This window comes from Vipera ursinii (genome assembly GCF_947247035.1).
Source record: "Vipera ursinii genome assembly, chromosome: 3".
In the NCBI taxonomy this organism is placed as follows: Eukaryota; Metazoa; Chordata; class Lepidosauria; order Squamata; family Viperidae; genus Vipera; species Vipera ursinii.
Window position 1 is genome coordinate 190454937 of NC_139516.1, and position 17204 is coordinate 190472140.

The window sequence follows — 17204 nt, forward strand, 5'->3', positions numbered from 1 at the left end:
CGTTCCTGCCGAGGCGATGACTGCTCTAATCTAACCGCCGCCAGCGCGCGCTCCTTCGCGCGGCGTATCGGCCACGCCTTAACCCTGCTGTTACCCTGTCCCGACGGCGGGGTACGCGCGTCCGCGCGCTCTAGCTTCTCACCCCCGCCCCCCCCCGTCTACCGCAGAGCGTGTTCGCACGCGCATGCGAGAGGGCCGCGCCTCTTCCCAGCGCAGCCGGCAGGTCGGCTCCTGAGCGGGCGGAGAAGGGCGGTGGGGCTCTGCTCTGTCTTTTTCGGGCCCTTAATCTCTTACATTACCGGCTTTGCCCGGTCCTAATATTTTAATAGTGGAGGCAAAGTGGACCCTCGCGCCCGGAGGCGACAGAAACGCCCGACGCCTCCTTCCCTCAGACGCGCGCGCGGTCATCGCTCGACTCTTTTTTCCCCCGGGTTTCCAGTCTTGGAGGCCTTGAGCCAAGTCTCAGTCATTCAAGGCCACAGAGGAAGTTCTCTCAGGTCCCTTTTTCAGTGGTTTGCTTTATTTGCTACATGTTTGAAAGGGCGGAAAAAAATAATGTGCGGGCGTAACGGGAGGCTCAGGCCCAGCGCTGCGATCCGTTTTACTTTTTAAATTAAGCTGTGGAGCCATCTTGGGAAATGTACCGATCCCAGTACAGTATAGTGACCAAATACAAAAGGTGACCTTGGCCGCTTTCAGTTGTTTTTTTCAGTCTTTTATTATGTGTTGTATACGAACTTGCTCCGAAGGGCTTGGTGTTTATCGATGTGTATCTGAATATTAAAGTTCCGGTTTAAACTCTAGTGTTTTGAAGAAATTATTAACACTACTAAAGTGCATTTTGTGTTAACTTTTGTGATAGAAAACGAAAGGAAGTAATGCTTTTGAATTCCATAAATAAAAACACTGTATATTTGAGAAGCAATCCACATTTACATGGCACCAGACCTAAACTATTTCATGCTGCCATGTAAATGATTAAAAATTGTATGATGCACCAATCTTTTGTTAAATTACTTCAGAGGATTTTAAAATGTTGAAGTCCTGTAAATGGCAAAGATCTTAACAAAATGAAAAAAGAAAAAATGGACAGAAGTACAAATTAAACTGTTAGTTTTAATAAAGTATGGTAGCTTTAATGTTACAGCTTCCTAATGGATTCTTGTACACTTGTTGTGAGAAAGGTCTATTAAAAACCTCATAAAGCTTTGAAAGCAGATATTTGTTATTCCCTAACTTTCATTTGATGACAAAAAAGTGTATGCAAGCAAGACATAGGTTAACCAAGAATTTAAAAACTACCACATATAAAGGGCTGTCACTAAAAAAGCTGCTACACATATCAGAATAGTTGTTTGAAGTGGTCATTAAGCTTGATTGTTTGCATTTATGAAGGTATTCATACTTCTTACTGTGTACAGCAAGTACTTCAACTTGACTCAGTTCATGTTTGTTGGAATTCAGTTCCCAGATTTCCTAGCCAATGCAATCAACATGCCTGAAGACCAACAGATTGGTGAAAACTATCTTGTAGAAAGAAACCTCACAATCATTTGCATTTCTAAGTTCAGCTGGCATCCAGCTACTTTGAATACAGTAAGACCATTTTAATTTTCAAACATGTCAATATTTGATTTCCATTTCAGTCCTAGACAAAATTTTAAAAGTAAAAAATATTGATTTAACAGATTGCCAAAAAATTGTGTGAGGGATTTGGGGACTTTCAAGCCTGCATTGTATTTCTTATTCCATGAAGATAGTATTAAAATAATACTTGCTTAAAAGGTTTTTGGAACCACTCTTATTTGCTATTTATTTGCCCAAGAAGTGTAGTGTTCTTAGGCCTATTTTCTTTCATTCAGGTGTTGCTGTAAACAGAAAAGGAAAGAAGAATGTGATGTATTTCATAAAGAGTGTCTGAAATGATTCAGTTAAATGTCTTCATCAGGGACAAGAAATCCTTGTACCTTTTTTGGGCCCCTGAAAAGGAATTTAATCAAGAATGTGCTTTTAAAATGAATTGAAAATGCAAGAATTATAAAAAGAACCCTTTTATTTAAGTAAAGGTATTTGAAAAATGTTGAATACTGTATTATTTTTAAAATCTGGGCTATCTTGCATTTTCCTTAGCTTCTCTGAATGTGTGAATGTCATTTATATAAAGAGAATCCTTCTTATTTCATTTCCTTAGCACCTAACAAATTACTGAGGGAATATAGTTGTTCTTACAAAAACCAACACCATTTATTGATTTACAAAATATGTCACTGATCTCCATTGGATAATGTCAATGATGTTTTGAAAATATGTTATTTTTTCACCCTTACTGTATGACCTTTTCCTCAGGAAATTACTTTTCTCAAGTTACATTTGCTTTAAATTATCTTTTCTCATATGTTCTTGTTTGTATCTTAATGTAGAGTTGTCATACCTGGACTGCATGAATATAGATGACCACTGGGTGGAAACAAAGATACACAGGAAACTTTAATATACTGCCATCTTGTGGCTATCTGAATCTAGGTGTGGCTCTACTTAAATGTCAGTGCTGAGAGAGAATATTTATATCTCGGTTAAAATGAGGGGTCCTTGGTGTTCTCTGAGTTTGGTTCTTTTCTTGCAGACATTTCATTACCCAAACTATGTAACATAACATGGCCTAGGCCCGGGATATTTGCAGGACCGCCTGCTGCCGGGAACGACTTCCCATCGCCCAGTGCGCTGACACAGAGAGGGCCTCCTCAGGGTGCCGTCGGCTAGACAATGTTGGCTGGCGACCCCCAGGGGGAGGGCCTTCTCTGTGGGAGCACCAGCCCTGTGGAACCAACTCCCCCTTGAGCTCCGGATGGCCCCGGATCGCCGGTCCTTTCGCCGGGGCCTTAAAACTTTCTTTTTTCATCAGGCTGACCTGGACTGATGACAGGGTTTTTTAAAATGTTTTTTTTAATTTTTAATTGTTTAGTTTAACTTATTTATTGGGGCTGTTTATTTAATTTCTTTTAACTTTTGTATTGTTTTTATTGTTGTTAGCCACCCTGAGTCCTTCGGGAGATAGGGTGGCATATAAGTCCCATAAATAAATAAATAAATAAATAAATAAATAAATAAATAAATAATCAGTGCTATTGGAGAATAAGGTTTGCTTTCATTTTATATTCTAGGGTTTTGCCCTGTCAGTATTGGTGGGGGTAGTCTTGGGCTGTTGGTTGGGCTGTTTACTCTAGTTGGGCTTTGGTTGGGCTGTTTACTGTTAGCTTGTTTGATAGCATTATTTGCTTTTTGATTCTTAGTCTAATGCTAATCTTGGTGTTAATCTCTGCTCATCTGGGTATTTATTTCTGGTGAGGAGATATTTTGATCCAGCAGAGCGCAGACTATCAGAGCCCATCCATGAACACCAACTAGCAGTCAAAAGAAATAATGAAACCATAGTTTCGACTGGTAAGCTGATCATCTTAGACCAAGCCAAGTCTCAAAAACACTAGAGAATTCCTGGAAGCATAGCACCTTGACAAATCAGCCATCAACAGGCACATAGGAATAAACAATTTCTTCTTACCATTCAAAAGAGACAATCAATGCCAAAGTGAGACCAGAACACTTCCTTCCCAGCAATCATATTGTGAAGTATGCAGAATGACATGGCAGTCCATCTGGTAAACTCGTAAGATTCGTTTTTCTCGCCATACACATGTATACGGTACATAACCCTAACTAGACTTGTTTCTCTGTGTCATATAATATATGTGGGTATATGCATAATTCTGTATTTTTGTCATATTTATGTAGTATATATCGATGGTGACCCTTTACGAGCTGAATGCATTGAAATTTCATTTTAATGTATACCGATTATGTACATTCAAAGTAACAAAAGTTATTCTAGTCTAATCAACACCCAGATGACCAGAGATTAATGCCAAGATTAACAGACTAATAATCAAGAAGCAAACAGTATCCCAATCAAGGAATTGCCAAACCAGCTAATAATAAACAGCCCAACCGAAGAACCCAGGAGAACACTCTCACCAACGCTCATAGGGCATGCCACTATAAAATGGGAGCAAGCTCCACTCACTACTAGTGCTGATGAAGTTACCTAGTTTTGGGTAATGAAACATCTGCAAGAAAACAACCAAGCTCTGAGACCATAACGATCCCTTACATGTCAGTAAATGGAAAAAAAACCTTGACTGCTATCTAGATAATTTACAGTTCTGCTTTCCACTGTCTGAAAATCAGGTACATATAATAGAAATTTGAATTACGAAAACAGCAAGCTACTTTGTAATTGGACTAACTAGGAATATATTTTGGGCAAATGTTCCCTGTCTGCTTTTTTGAAAATACCAAAGGTTAAACCTAGTCTATTACTTTGCACTTTATCATGGTCTTATACTTCATTTTATTAGTCTATTACAACTTTTAGTTAGTAGCTGCTTGTTAACTATATGTATACTTACATGGATAAAAAAACTAATGCAGGCAGTAATTTCACTAAATATAACTCCAGGCATACTACTACACTTCCAGGAAGTTAAATTGCATAAGAATTTTGTTGGCTCAGTTCTTCATGCATTTGTATGGGAACAGTTTCAGAGACATCATATGTAAGATAGCAGGATATTCCATTCCAGGTCTGAGGTCATACTATACCAAATACTCTCAGTGTTTGCTTCAAGCTACCAAAGTCTTCTGATGCACTTAGCCAGTGAGCACTTTTTCTTGTTTGTTACAAGTTAGTCAAGTACATTTATTTCATTTACTTTTTTTGAAAAAATGACATTAAAATTTTGCCCTGAACATTAAAGACACCAGGCTGAACAGTTGTTCAGTAGTTTTTGATTTTTCAAGCCCTGATAGACATCAGCATGCCAAGACTATCTGTTAGTAAGTGCTTTGAATTCTTGTAACCTCATGCTTGTTTCATGAGGACCACACAATTTTCTACAGCAGAGGTTCCCCAACCTTTTGGACACCAGGGACCGGTTACGTGGAGAGAGGTTTTTCCACAGACCAGACGGGGTGTGGTTTTGTGCTGCCTGCACCCTGCAGATGGCGCCTTGCTTGTTTGTGCAGACCAGTTGCTGGCATGCCATGGCCCAGTGCAGTATAAACAGTACAGTATAAAAAGTTTATACTGTAGACCCTTGCTCTACAGTATAAACTTTTTTTGCAAAAGGAGGAATTGGAAAGCAAAGTAATGCAAATAGACATTAGAAAAGACAAAGGTTGTAAATAACTGTTGTGCACACTCAAGTCCCATAGAAATACAAAGAGCTTAATCACATTGATCCATTCCCCCCAAATAAGTTGTATTTGCAATTGTTACTACTTATTGTTAATCTATTAATTTGTTTTAAAATTTCAATAAAATGATTTCAAAATATGGTCATTACCGTAGCTTACAAATTGACAATGAACATACCCATTCTTCTGTCTAAATAAAGTTGAAAATAACGCTTTATACCTTTAACTCTAGAGGAAAGCAGGGAAATCAGGCTGTTCAAGTGGATATAAAGATTTATTGTAAGCCTAAGGTCTCTACAAGAATCTGAACTACAATTTGGCGGTAGATAAGGAATTCACAGTGGGCTGGACTTGGATCTCTTGTGGGCGTAAGGGAACTCGTAACTGATGACATGTTTGGTCCCTTCCTCGGGCTCAGCCTAGTCATCTCCTACATCTGTCTTCCAGCTTTTGCCCATCAAAAATGGAAACCACATTTTAGATGCTGTCAGAAAGCAGCATCTCTTGCGCAGCCCTTATAAAATCTGGTGCTTTATAAGGCATTTCTGTGTAACAGTGAGTGTGAAACCTGAATGTAGAACACACAGACTTTCAACATTTTACTGACATACCTGAGAAGGTTATTAATGAGGGGAAAGGACATTAATGAGCTTTAGCTAATAATCATGTTTGGTTTACACAAACGTATCAAATGTGATGAGAAATATAGTTGGGCAGATGTTACTGCATCATCTGCTAGCAGGTTTACCTTAAACATTTGATTGGCCTTCATGGAAAAAATGGAGGACAAACTAGGATTTTAGCTAGTATAACTGTTTATACATGTAAGATCATCAGATAATGATTTACAAAAATCAACATGTGAAACATTCCATGGATAGGTTACATATCAAATTAATGGGATCCTCAGAATAATAGAATGAATAAAAACCCAGATGCTCACCAATATTTTCTGTATAGTAAGCAAATGAGAACACTTTAGCACTTTTATCTAAATCTACTAAAATGGCAGAATATGCTTTCAATTTCTGCAGAGAAATGTTTTAAAGAATGTCAGTGTTTCAGCAATTTAAATAGTTGTCAGTATTTAACATACAGCCACTAGAAATTTTCAGAAAGGAATGGTATGATTGGCAGATTTTTCTATCCATGGGCTATTTTAAATCTGCATTTAATTTTTATATCTGAATGTTGATATAGAAATTAAGAAAATACTCTCTAATTGGATGATACGGATTAAAAGTAGAAACACATGGAAAATTAGTGCATTATTCTCAGACCAAAATTGAGCTCCTCCCCGTTTTGTTTTGTCTTTGCTTCATGCATTCTGTTTTCTTGCTCATTTCCAAATCTCTTGCACAAGAAAATAACTGAAAATTTATTTCACTGACATTTCTAAAAATATTGGGAAAGATTATTTACTTAAATTTAGAATTGGAACTAAAATGAAATACAGGTAGAAAGTTCAGATAGTACTTTGTCATGTAAATAATATTGAAGTACAGGTAGAAAAATAGAAATATTACATGACATTAACTGAATGTAAAATTATTTTACTAACAATGGCAGTAAATATTTGAAGTTCTTAGTGAAGTTCACTCAAGGTCTAAACAAATGTTAAACAACCAAATGATAATCTCTTTTTAGAATTAATTACTATTAGGAGAGAAGTAATTGTTCCATGCTACATTTGTAGGTACATTTATTTCAGAAAAAATTGAGACACTCAAATAGGATATACTTCAGAATGAATACTTTAAAATTACTCTGAATGAAATTATCTATTAAATTACAGGAACAGAATCATATACATAACATCTTGAGCAGTGAACTTTGTTATGATTGTGATTGCTACCAGTATCATGTATATCTTGCTGCCTACCCAAACAAATAATCTGGATATACATTTAAGTTATAATGTGAATAGCAGTATCATATGGTAAAGTGTTTCTTTGGCTTGCTCATGCTTATCTTTGCTGATCACATAGCACAAAGATTGCCATCTTGCTCATCCCATTAACAATACAAATCCACACTAATCTTTTTAGCTGTGTTCCAGTCTTGGGAAAGTTGAAGAAAGCTATTATTAAGGAAAGTCTATAATCTTGCTTATGTGAGACCAATCTTCTTACTGAATTCAGTGCAGACGGCATTTGTGCCATGTTCTAAAATCTATGTCTCTTGTTCTAGAGTACAAATGCAAAACAGGATTGGATCTATACTTTTGTAATATTTCACAAACCAGTTACAGAGTCATGGCACATCAAATATTGGCTAATAAAAAACTGGGTAAATAAATCATTCCCTATATGCCTAAGAGCAACACTTAGTGCAAGTCATGCCGGAAATAAAATTGAGCAATCTTGAACTTTCTACACATGAGCTGTATGTTTTAAAGCTTGAAAGTTTGAAAAAGGCTTTCCTTTTCTCCAACGTGAAACCAGAGAGTCGGAGGCAACAGAGCTTTGTAGTAATAAATGTTGAGGGATCACTCATGAAGATGTGAATTATGGTAACAGATAAGAACCAACATTCTATAACATAAAATGCATTACGCTATACTTCAGATGAACAGGGAAGCAGGATTGTATTTGTTTTAAATTTTGTGAACTTAAAAGTACATTATGAATCTTGTGAAAACATAGTTTTGAAAACTTGCCTTTTTCTAGGCAAGCAGACACCATCATAAAAAACACAGTCCACTGTTTTTTATTTTTGAAGAAAATGTGGCCATTTCGAGTCAGAAGCATTTATGGAAACTAAAGTGGTGCTAGAAATGGTTGTTGTGCAGAAGGCAAGCTTCCCATTTGACAAGAAGTAATTAAAAATGTGTAAAAGCCCAGGTGAGGCAGGCAGCCTGGAAGGTGCCAAGGGATCCATCCATCTGTTTTTGACCTGATCCCTCTGTAATATTTATGAATGAAATGGGCAAGTTAGTATTTTGTGAAATACGTTTACTGCTCTCTGCGTCACTGAAATAACACTATAAAGGAAAGTCTTTTCTGGACTTCTGTGGAAGGAATGATAATGTGCACATATTTATATCTTTGTATCATCAATGTGCTACACTGTATGTTTCAGACAAGGGGCCTCTTTGAGGAAGAAGTGCTCTGATCTAGTGGGAAAACTTGCCAGCCACTCAACCAAGGAAACCTGCTGTTCAATTGCTGTATTGAGAAACATCAGCTGGCCAGCAAGCTAGGATGCCTGCCAAAACAACCTGCAGCAGCTTGTCTTAAGCTGGAACTACTCAAACTATGAGTAGGCTTTGCAGATGTTGGCCAGCCACGTGTCCCTACTTGGCTTGCGGGACACCCAAAAGACTAGATAGTGGCTGCAGCTGCATTTCTGCTCTGAGGAGTGTAAGGTTATGCTTAAGCAGACTTGGGGCTACAGTGCAGGCCAAAACTTTTGTTTTAAATGTTGGTATATCACATTGGACTAAGGTATGGCTTAACTATGGTTTGCTGAATAAGCGACCATTGGCCAGCTGCCATAATATATGCTTTAACAGAATAAGAGAGTTGGAAGGGACCTTGAAGGCCTTCTAATCCAACCCTCTGCTCAAGCAGGAGACCCTATAACTTTCCAGACAAATGGTTGTCCAATTTCATCTTAAAAGCCTCCAGTGATGGAGCATCCACAACTTCTAAAGGCAGGCTGTTCCATTGGTTTATTGTTCTCACTGTCAGGAAATTTCTCCTTACTTCTAGGTTGCTTCTCTCCTTGATTAGTTTCCGACCATTGCTTTATAAACTATAGTTATCAGATTCATAAAACATAAACCCAAACCAAGCAAATCACAATATATAATGTGTGAATGTACACTCTGGGTCTGTTGTTTGACAAAGTCACAAACTTCGTCATCAGCAAGGAGTTCCAGAGACATATACTGAAGGCTGAATTTCTTTGATTTAGATCCCACTTTTCTCCTGGGAGCTGGCATATAGGGCAATCTCCTCCATTTTCCAGCAATAATTACCTGAGAAATAGGTTGGGCTAAGATAAAGTGACTAAGCTCCAAGTCATCAAGCAGGCTTCCATAGCAGAGAATGGATCTGAATCTGAGTTTCCCCAGTCCTAGCCTCACACTTGAACCACTGCACTAAATGGGGCTTTTTCAAATTGCAAGCTGAGTTTATCGCTCCAAAAGGAAATTCAATTCATGGCCTATTCAGGAAGAAAGACAGCATTCAAAAGCAGATTTGGCTTAAATAATTCACCTCTGCTTATTTTTTTATTTCCTGAATCAAAACTGTAGTTTTTCTCACTCCACACAGACAGCTAAAGGAGATTACGTCATCTTTTGCTAAGAGAGAAGGTATGTTCACAACCCCCTTCTCTGATTAGTTTTTCCTAAGCAGAACATTGCAGAATAGCTCTCTATTCAGGAACAATCTCCCAACAATTAGCTGTCACTGAGGGGCATAACTTTAATATCTCAGGCAATTAACATTCCTTCCTCAAGTCAGACTCCAGTCAAGAATTATCCTGAAGGCAAATCACACTGGTAATCTTTGTTAATACCAACAGCAAAACTCAGAACAATGTGTTATTGTTACAAGTGGCTGCATTAGGATGTTTGGGTGGGAAACATTACTTTGGAGAGCAGGACTAACTTAGAGAGTTGGTTTAGAATTTCATTGAAAAAATAAATCAGCAAGAACCAGTGCAAAGCAATTGGGCTAGGACCCAGGTAGCTTAGATTCAAATCTTTATTCAACCATTATTCACTAAATTTCATGTGCCCTGCTTGCTATAAACCTCTCAACCAGCCATAATATATTTGCACACAGTGCAAAGCCAAAACCATACAAATAAGATTTTGGCTTAGCAGCCAACCAAATACTGTGGGTCAGTTATTATGTGAAAGAGAATGGGATAAAAGGCATTTATTTTTTTATTTATTTTATTTTAATTCCATTTATATCCCACCCTTCTCCGAAGACTCAGGGCGGCTTACAAGCTTAGCAGTAGCCTTCATTCTATGTATATGCCTGCTTATTAGGGCTTTCACACACACCCCAAGCGGCATTATTACAAAGTCAGCTTAATTGCCCCCAACAATCTGGGTCCTCATTTTACCTACCTCGGAAGGATGGAAGGCTGAGTCAACCTTGAGCCTGGTGGGATGCGAACCTGCACTAATTGCAGGCAGCTGGTGTTACTTAAGGAGGCATTAGCCCACTGCTCCACCAAAGCTTAAACATTTTAAGATGTTTGTTGAAATGACCATTCAGTATGGGATATATTAAATGTTATCCAGCTTTTTAAAGCTACATATTTATTCCCTTGGTCAGTGGAATTTTAATAGGCTAAATTTATGGTGTACTAATTCTAAAACTTAAAAAGAAATGTGTGCTCTATGGAGTTTTAGGCTAAACATGCCTATTTCAGTCCCTGCTCCCAGTGCAAAGTATAGTGCTGCCCAAGATAAACAATTTATTACCAGGTTTCAGTGGAGGTAACAAAAATGGGCTATAGACAATGTGTGGTTCATTCTTCCGAGGTCGGTAAAATGAGGACCCAGATTGTTGGCAATATGTTGACTCTGTAAATCACTTAGAGAGGGCTGTAAAGCATTATGAAGTGGTATATAAGTGCTATTGCTATTATGAAGCATTCTCATCTAGGCCATGGTGGCTGAGGCAGCTAGGAGTTTGTAGTTCAGCAATATTCCAAGGATCTTCCATTCCCCAACTAGCTGTCTTATATTTGCAGGCTATGCACTTTGATCTAAAAAATAAAGAATTTTGGCTCCCCTTCCCTGGGTGTGTTCAAGCACAGCCTGAAGAGCTCTAAGCATCTATAAGAGGAAGCAGAGGATGTATGTTGAGTGACAACTCATGGAACATTTTATCAAACTAATACAGTTGCGTCAAGCATCACAGTGCAAAGTGATACAAGTATGTAAACAATCTCATTTGTATATGAGGATATCATGATGTTCACGGTGCAATTTTTATGTCATTGTGGTTTGTTACAGGTGTCCCTATGGACATCTATGATCCACCTCTCATGGATACCTTAATTTGGATTCCTGTTCAGAGAGAGCTGTCCTAAACCTAAATGGCCCTACCCAATTCTCCAATTCTGTTTTTTCAGGAAAACCACTTTGGTTACAACTTGTCAGCCCTTACTGAGTTTTCAATTAGAGGGAGTGATACAAAAGTTGAGCGCTCTTGGCAGCACCAGTAGGTTTCCTAGCTAAGAATTTTCAGAAACCAGGAAGAATCAAGCAAATCAGTTGCCTTGAAACCCTGCACGGATTTATTCCTCCAAACGAGTCCCCTTTAGGCTGGGTGACCTTTAAGCTGTTCAGAACCTTTAGGCAGAACAGCTGGGTAATTATCAATTCTGTCTGTTATTAATTTTCAAAATGGGAGTGTAATTTTTCAGCTCTTCCCTAGATGAGTTCAGGTTATTTTGAGTGATTCCAGTGAAAATGGGCAGAAAAGGCTAAAGCTAAGACCTGATCAAAAGTAGTAAATTTTTGCTACCTGAATTTCCTACTCCTAGAAGATGTTAGGAAATCCAAGGAAAATGGAGAAAAGATCTTCCTATGTCATTTATTTTAATCCTTTTGAGAATGAAAGGACATTATATTAGAAAAAGTTAAGGCTTGCTGATCAAAACCTTACTTGGGTTTGCAATGTTACACTATATCACAGTTTAATAATAATTTATGGAATAAGTTAGAAGTAGTTGGATTCACATCAGGCCAAGCCATAAACATGGGTCACAAATCACAATGACTATATTTGCATAGCACATGAAGCCAAAACCAAATAATATACGTGGTTTACCATGTGGTGTGACTGCAGCCATTATGTACATTATTTACTGTAGTTTCCGGCGTATAAGACGACTTTTTAACCCATGAAAATCTTCTCAAAAGTCAGGGGTCGTCTTATACTCCGGGTGCTGAAACTTTAGGGACAGGGCTGGCTGGAAAACCTGGAGCGGATCTTCCATTTAGTCTGCACAGGGAAAGCGGGACCAATTGGAGTAGAAGCTGCAGTCTGTGATTTTTTACAGGCTGGGGTCTGGGCGTCTTTCCTTCTAAAGTTGAAGAGCAGCTGTAGGCAGGTGGGGAATGCAAGAGCAACTTGAAAGGCAGGTGGGGAATGCCGTAGCCAGAGCAGCTGCTTAGCTCTAAGGACACATTTGACTCAGGAACTGGGCGGGCTGGCTAGAAAACCTGGAGCGGATCTCCCATTTGTTCTTTTTTTTTTTAATCCCATTTATATCCCGCCCTTCTCCGAAGACTCAGGGGGGCTTACAATTTAAAGCACGAATCAATGTGCTTAGCCTTCATTCTATGTATATGCCTGCTTATTAGAGCTTTCACACACACACCCACAAGCAGCATTATTACAAAGTCAGCTTATTGCTCCCAACAATCTGAGTCCTCATTTTACCTACCTCGGAAGGATGGAAGGCTGACTCAACCTTGAGCCTGGTGGGATGAGAACCTGCACTAATTGCAGGCAGCTGGTGTTACTTAAGGCTCTGCGCAGGGAAAGCTTTAGAGTGAATTAGGAAAATAGGAAACGGTTGCTGGAATTGGGTATGTGTAGTTTAACAAAGAGAAGGGTGAGGGGTGACATGATAGCAGTGATCCAATATCTCAGGGGCTGCCACAGAAAAGAGGGAGCCAAGCTATTCTCCAAAGCACCTGAAAGCAGGACAAGAAGCAATGGATGGAAACTAGTCAAGGAGAGAAGCAACCTAGAACTAAGGAGAAACTTTCTGACAGAACAATTAACCAGTGAAACAACCTGCCTCCAGAAGTGGTGAATGCTCCAACACTGGAAGTTTTTAAGAAGAGACTGGACAGCCATTTGTCTGAAATGGTATAGGGTTTCCTGCCTTAGCAGGGGGTTGGACTAGATGATCTCCAAGGTCCCTTCCTCCTCCTCCTCCTCCTCCTCCTCCTTATTATTATTATTAAGTTTAATCTACTTGCACTGTTTTATGTTTACATGTTTGATGACAAACAGCCTTATGTTTATAAGTGACAGTTTTCCTACTAAGTACCTGCATGTCATAAGCATTTGAATTAAAATTACCATATTAAAATCAAATCTGATGTTTTTTAATTTTTATTTGGTGTGCGTTGGAAGAGGGGTAGTTTTATATGGTGAGTATAGCCCAAACCCTATAATTTAACAGGAAATGTAGGGGGTCGTCTTATATGCCCAGTCGTCTTATACGCCAGAAAATACGGTAGTTTGTTTCTGGCCTGACTACTGTATATCTGTCATTCAAAATGTTGGCCAAGTGATTTGGAGAATATTAGCGTTGTGGCTTCAGTTTTGAGTTGGTTTCTTTAACCATTATCTACCTGGAAAGGAGAATCATGTTCCCTGTCCCATCACCACTGTTGTATAAATACATACATACATACCTGCTGATCCAATTTTTTATCTGCTTTCCAATGTAATGTTGCTACAAATAGGAGCAATGATTTTCCTTTTAATAGCAACATAAGATAGCATAAAATAGGATTGGGGAAAGGATGAAATAGAAGATATCTTACATTTATCTTTTATTGTAGCACAGAAATAATACTTTTAATTAACTAAGAAATTAAGCCAATTGAAAATAATTTTAAATCAGAGTTGTTCTGAAACCTGTAAGAGATTGGAACAGTTTCAAGTGCTATTTTCATATAAAGACTTTAAAATCTAATGGGAAACAAAACTTTGAAAGGACAGTTAAAATTAGGTTATATACTCAAAATGCATTACAATTTTTTTTTGCTATCCCATGAGAACAGGACAAGATTTTGCATCTGATTCAGCTTTTAAATGTTTCCCAAACCAACAGCAGCCATTTTGTGAGCATGAAAATCACAGCATTTGTGAGCATTAGTTGCATACTTTAATCTATTCTGACTAGCCACTACAAAATTTAAGATTAAAATTTAACTTTTTTATCAGGGATGCAAAAGATGCAACCTTGCTCTGCCTCTTGGTTTGTCAAATAGCCTTCCATTGCTATTTCCCCCCATTATCCTCTACATGTTATCTTTCAGACATCACCCCATGTTGTCTTCATATAATATAGGTAAAGGTAAAGGTAAAGGTGGTAGTCGTTTCCAACTCTAGGGGCCTGTGCTCATCTCCGTTTCAAAGCCGAAGAGCCAGCGCTTGTCCGAGGACGTCTCCGTGGTCATGTGGCCGGCATGACTAGACGCCAAAGGCGCATGGAACGCTGTTACCTTCCCACCGTAGTGGTCCCTATTTTTCTATTTGCATTTTTTACGTGCTTTCGAACTGCTAGGTTGGCAGAAGCTGGGACGAGTAACAGGTGCTCACTCTGTTACACGGCACTCGGGATTCGACCCGCCAAACTGCCGACCTTCTGATCAACAAGCTCAGCGTCCTAACCCACTGAGCCACCGCGTCCCTTCTTCATATAATACCTATGCATTAAACCATGGTGAAATAAACCATGGGAATAACCTTCGGTAGTAATTTTGCTTTTTTCCTCCCTGTATCCAGTACAATTATACTGAAGTTGCCAGATGCTTTTCAACAGGCAATTAATGTTACAGGTTTTTTTTTTCTATTCTTAGAATATTATAGAAATATGGGAAAACCTATACTTTCCTAACTTCTCACATTTATTCTCTTTTAATAAAAGCAAATTTGGAAAACTCAACAGTGGCCACAGGATTGGAAAAGATCAGTTTACATTCCAATTCTAAAGAAAGGCAGTGCCAAAGAATGTTCAAACTATCGCACCATTGCACTCATTTCTCATGCTAGTAAAGTCATGCTTAAAATCCTACAAGCTAGACTTCAGCAGTATGTGGATCGAGAACTACCAGAAGTACAGGCAGGATTTCGAAGAGGCAGAGGAACTAGAGATCAAATTGCCAATATACGCTGGATCATGGAGAAAGCTAGGGAGTTCCAGAAAAACATCTACTTCTGCTTCATTGACTATGCTAAAGCCTTTGATTGTGTGGATCATAACAAACTGTGGCAAGTTCTTAAAGAGATGGGAGTACCAGACCATATTATTTGTCTCTTGAGAAACCTATATGCGGGTCAAGAAGCAACAGTGAGAACTGGACACGGAACCACTGATTGGTTGAAAATTGGGAAAGGAGTCCGGCAAGGCTGTATAATGTCGCCCTGCCTATTTAACTTATATGCAGAGCACATCATGAGAAAGGCAGGGCTAGATGAATCAAAAGTTGGAATTAAGATTGACGGAAGAAATATCAACAACCTAAGATATGCAGATGATACCACTCTAATGGCAGAAAGTGAAGAAGAACTAAAGAGCCTCTTGTTGCGGGTGAAGAAGGAGTGTGCAAAACTTGGGTTGAAACTTAATATTAAGAAAACCAAGATCATGGCATCTGGCCCTCTCAATTCCTGGCAAATAGATGGGGAAGAAATGGAAGTAGTGACAGATTTTATTTTCCTGGGCTCCAAGATCACTGCAGATGGGGACTGTAGCCAAGAAATTAAGAGACGCTTGCTCCTGGGGAGGAAAGCCATGGAAAATCTAGACAGCACACTAAAAAGCAGAGACATCACCCTGTCAACAAAAGTGCGTATAGTCAAGGCTATGGTCTTCCCAGTTGCAATGTATGGCAGTGAAAGTTGGACCATAAGAAAGGCTGAGTGCCAAAAAATTGAGGCCTTTGAACTATGGTGCTGGAGAAGACTCCTGCAAGTCCCTTGGACTGCAAGGCGATCAAACCGGTCAGTCCTAGAGGAGATCAATCCTGACTGCTCTTTAGAAGGCCAGATCCTGAAGCTAAAACTCAAATACTTTGGCCACCTAATGAGAAGGAAGGACTCACTGGAGAAGAGCCTAATGCTGGGAAAGATCGAGGGCAATAGAAGAAGGGGACGACAGAGAATGAGGTGGATGGATGGAGTCACTGAAGCAGTAGGCGTGAGCTTAAATGGACTCCAGAAGATGGTAGAGGACAGGAAGGCCTGGAGGAATGTTGTCCATAGGGTCGCGATGGGTCGGACACGACTTCGCAGCTAACAACAACAATTAAAGTCCAGCCCATGAATACAATTTCATAAAATGAATTCTTCGTTTGCTCATGTGATTTAGCACACATACTTTTTTCCCAATTACAGTGATCTTAGAAGTCCGATCTGGGACAGAGGGAGCTTTTATTGATTTAGCCAATAAAGCTGTAGATCAGGGGTGTCAAACTCAATTTCACTGAGGGCCGCATCAGCATTGCGGTTGCCCTCAGGGGGCCAGGTGGGTATGGCCAGGGTGGGCGTGGCCTACTGGGTGGGTGTGGCCAGCTCTACATCGTTTGCACCAAGGGTGCCTATGGGGGCCCGGGCAGGAGTGGGACAGATCTGAGGGTCTCTGGCAGAAGGAAGGTCTCTGGGCCAGGGCCAAGGCAGTGGGGGCCATTCCCTCACTGTTTCCAGCATGGCTTCGCAGGCCACATGAAACCACTTCGCGGGCCGGATCTGGCCCCCAGGCCTTGTGTTTGACATGTCTGCTGTAGATGGAGATTACCATTATGTGATCTCTCTCCCTCTTCCACCTCTCTCCTCTCTCTTCCCTCCCTCTCTCCTCCTCTCTCTCTCTTTCTCCTATTCCTAATTTCCTAATGCCGTCTGTGCTTCACATACTCACTTACCGTACTACATGAGATGTTTTATTTTTTTCTTCAAAAACCTTTATGAGTAGATTGCTCTAACAATGGCTGTGTCCACATATTGCATTTAACCATGCTTGACTGGATTAGTTACAAGAATTCACATGTTGCACTTAGTAATATGCCAGAGATGCACAAACCTAGGCCCCGGACCTTCATGTTGGCCCCAACTTCTAAAAATTATTTTAAATCATAATTTTAATTGTGATATATGAAGGTTATTATTAATGGGCAAATAACCTCACCAACAGTATTGAACTGAAAATGAAATTGTATCAAAATAGTTTTTGTT

The 17204-nt window shown here is 39.4% G+C and overlaps 1 long non-coding RNA gene across 1 annotated transcript; it reads left to right on the plus strand.

Annotated features, from left to right (window-relative positions):
• The first annotated feature begins 222 nt into the window (after window positions 1-222).
• On the plus strand, window positions 223-5371 carry LOC310637455. Its single transcript, XR_014491927.1, has 3 exons — window positions 223-679; window positions 1465-1596; window positions 1863-5371. It is a non-coding gene; the product is annotated as an uncharacterized lncRNA (long non-coding RNA).
• The last annotated feature ends 11833 nt before the right edge of the window (window positions 5372-17204 follow it).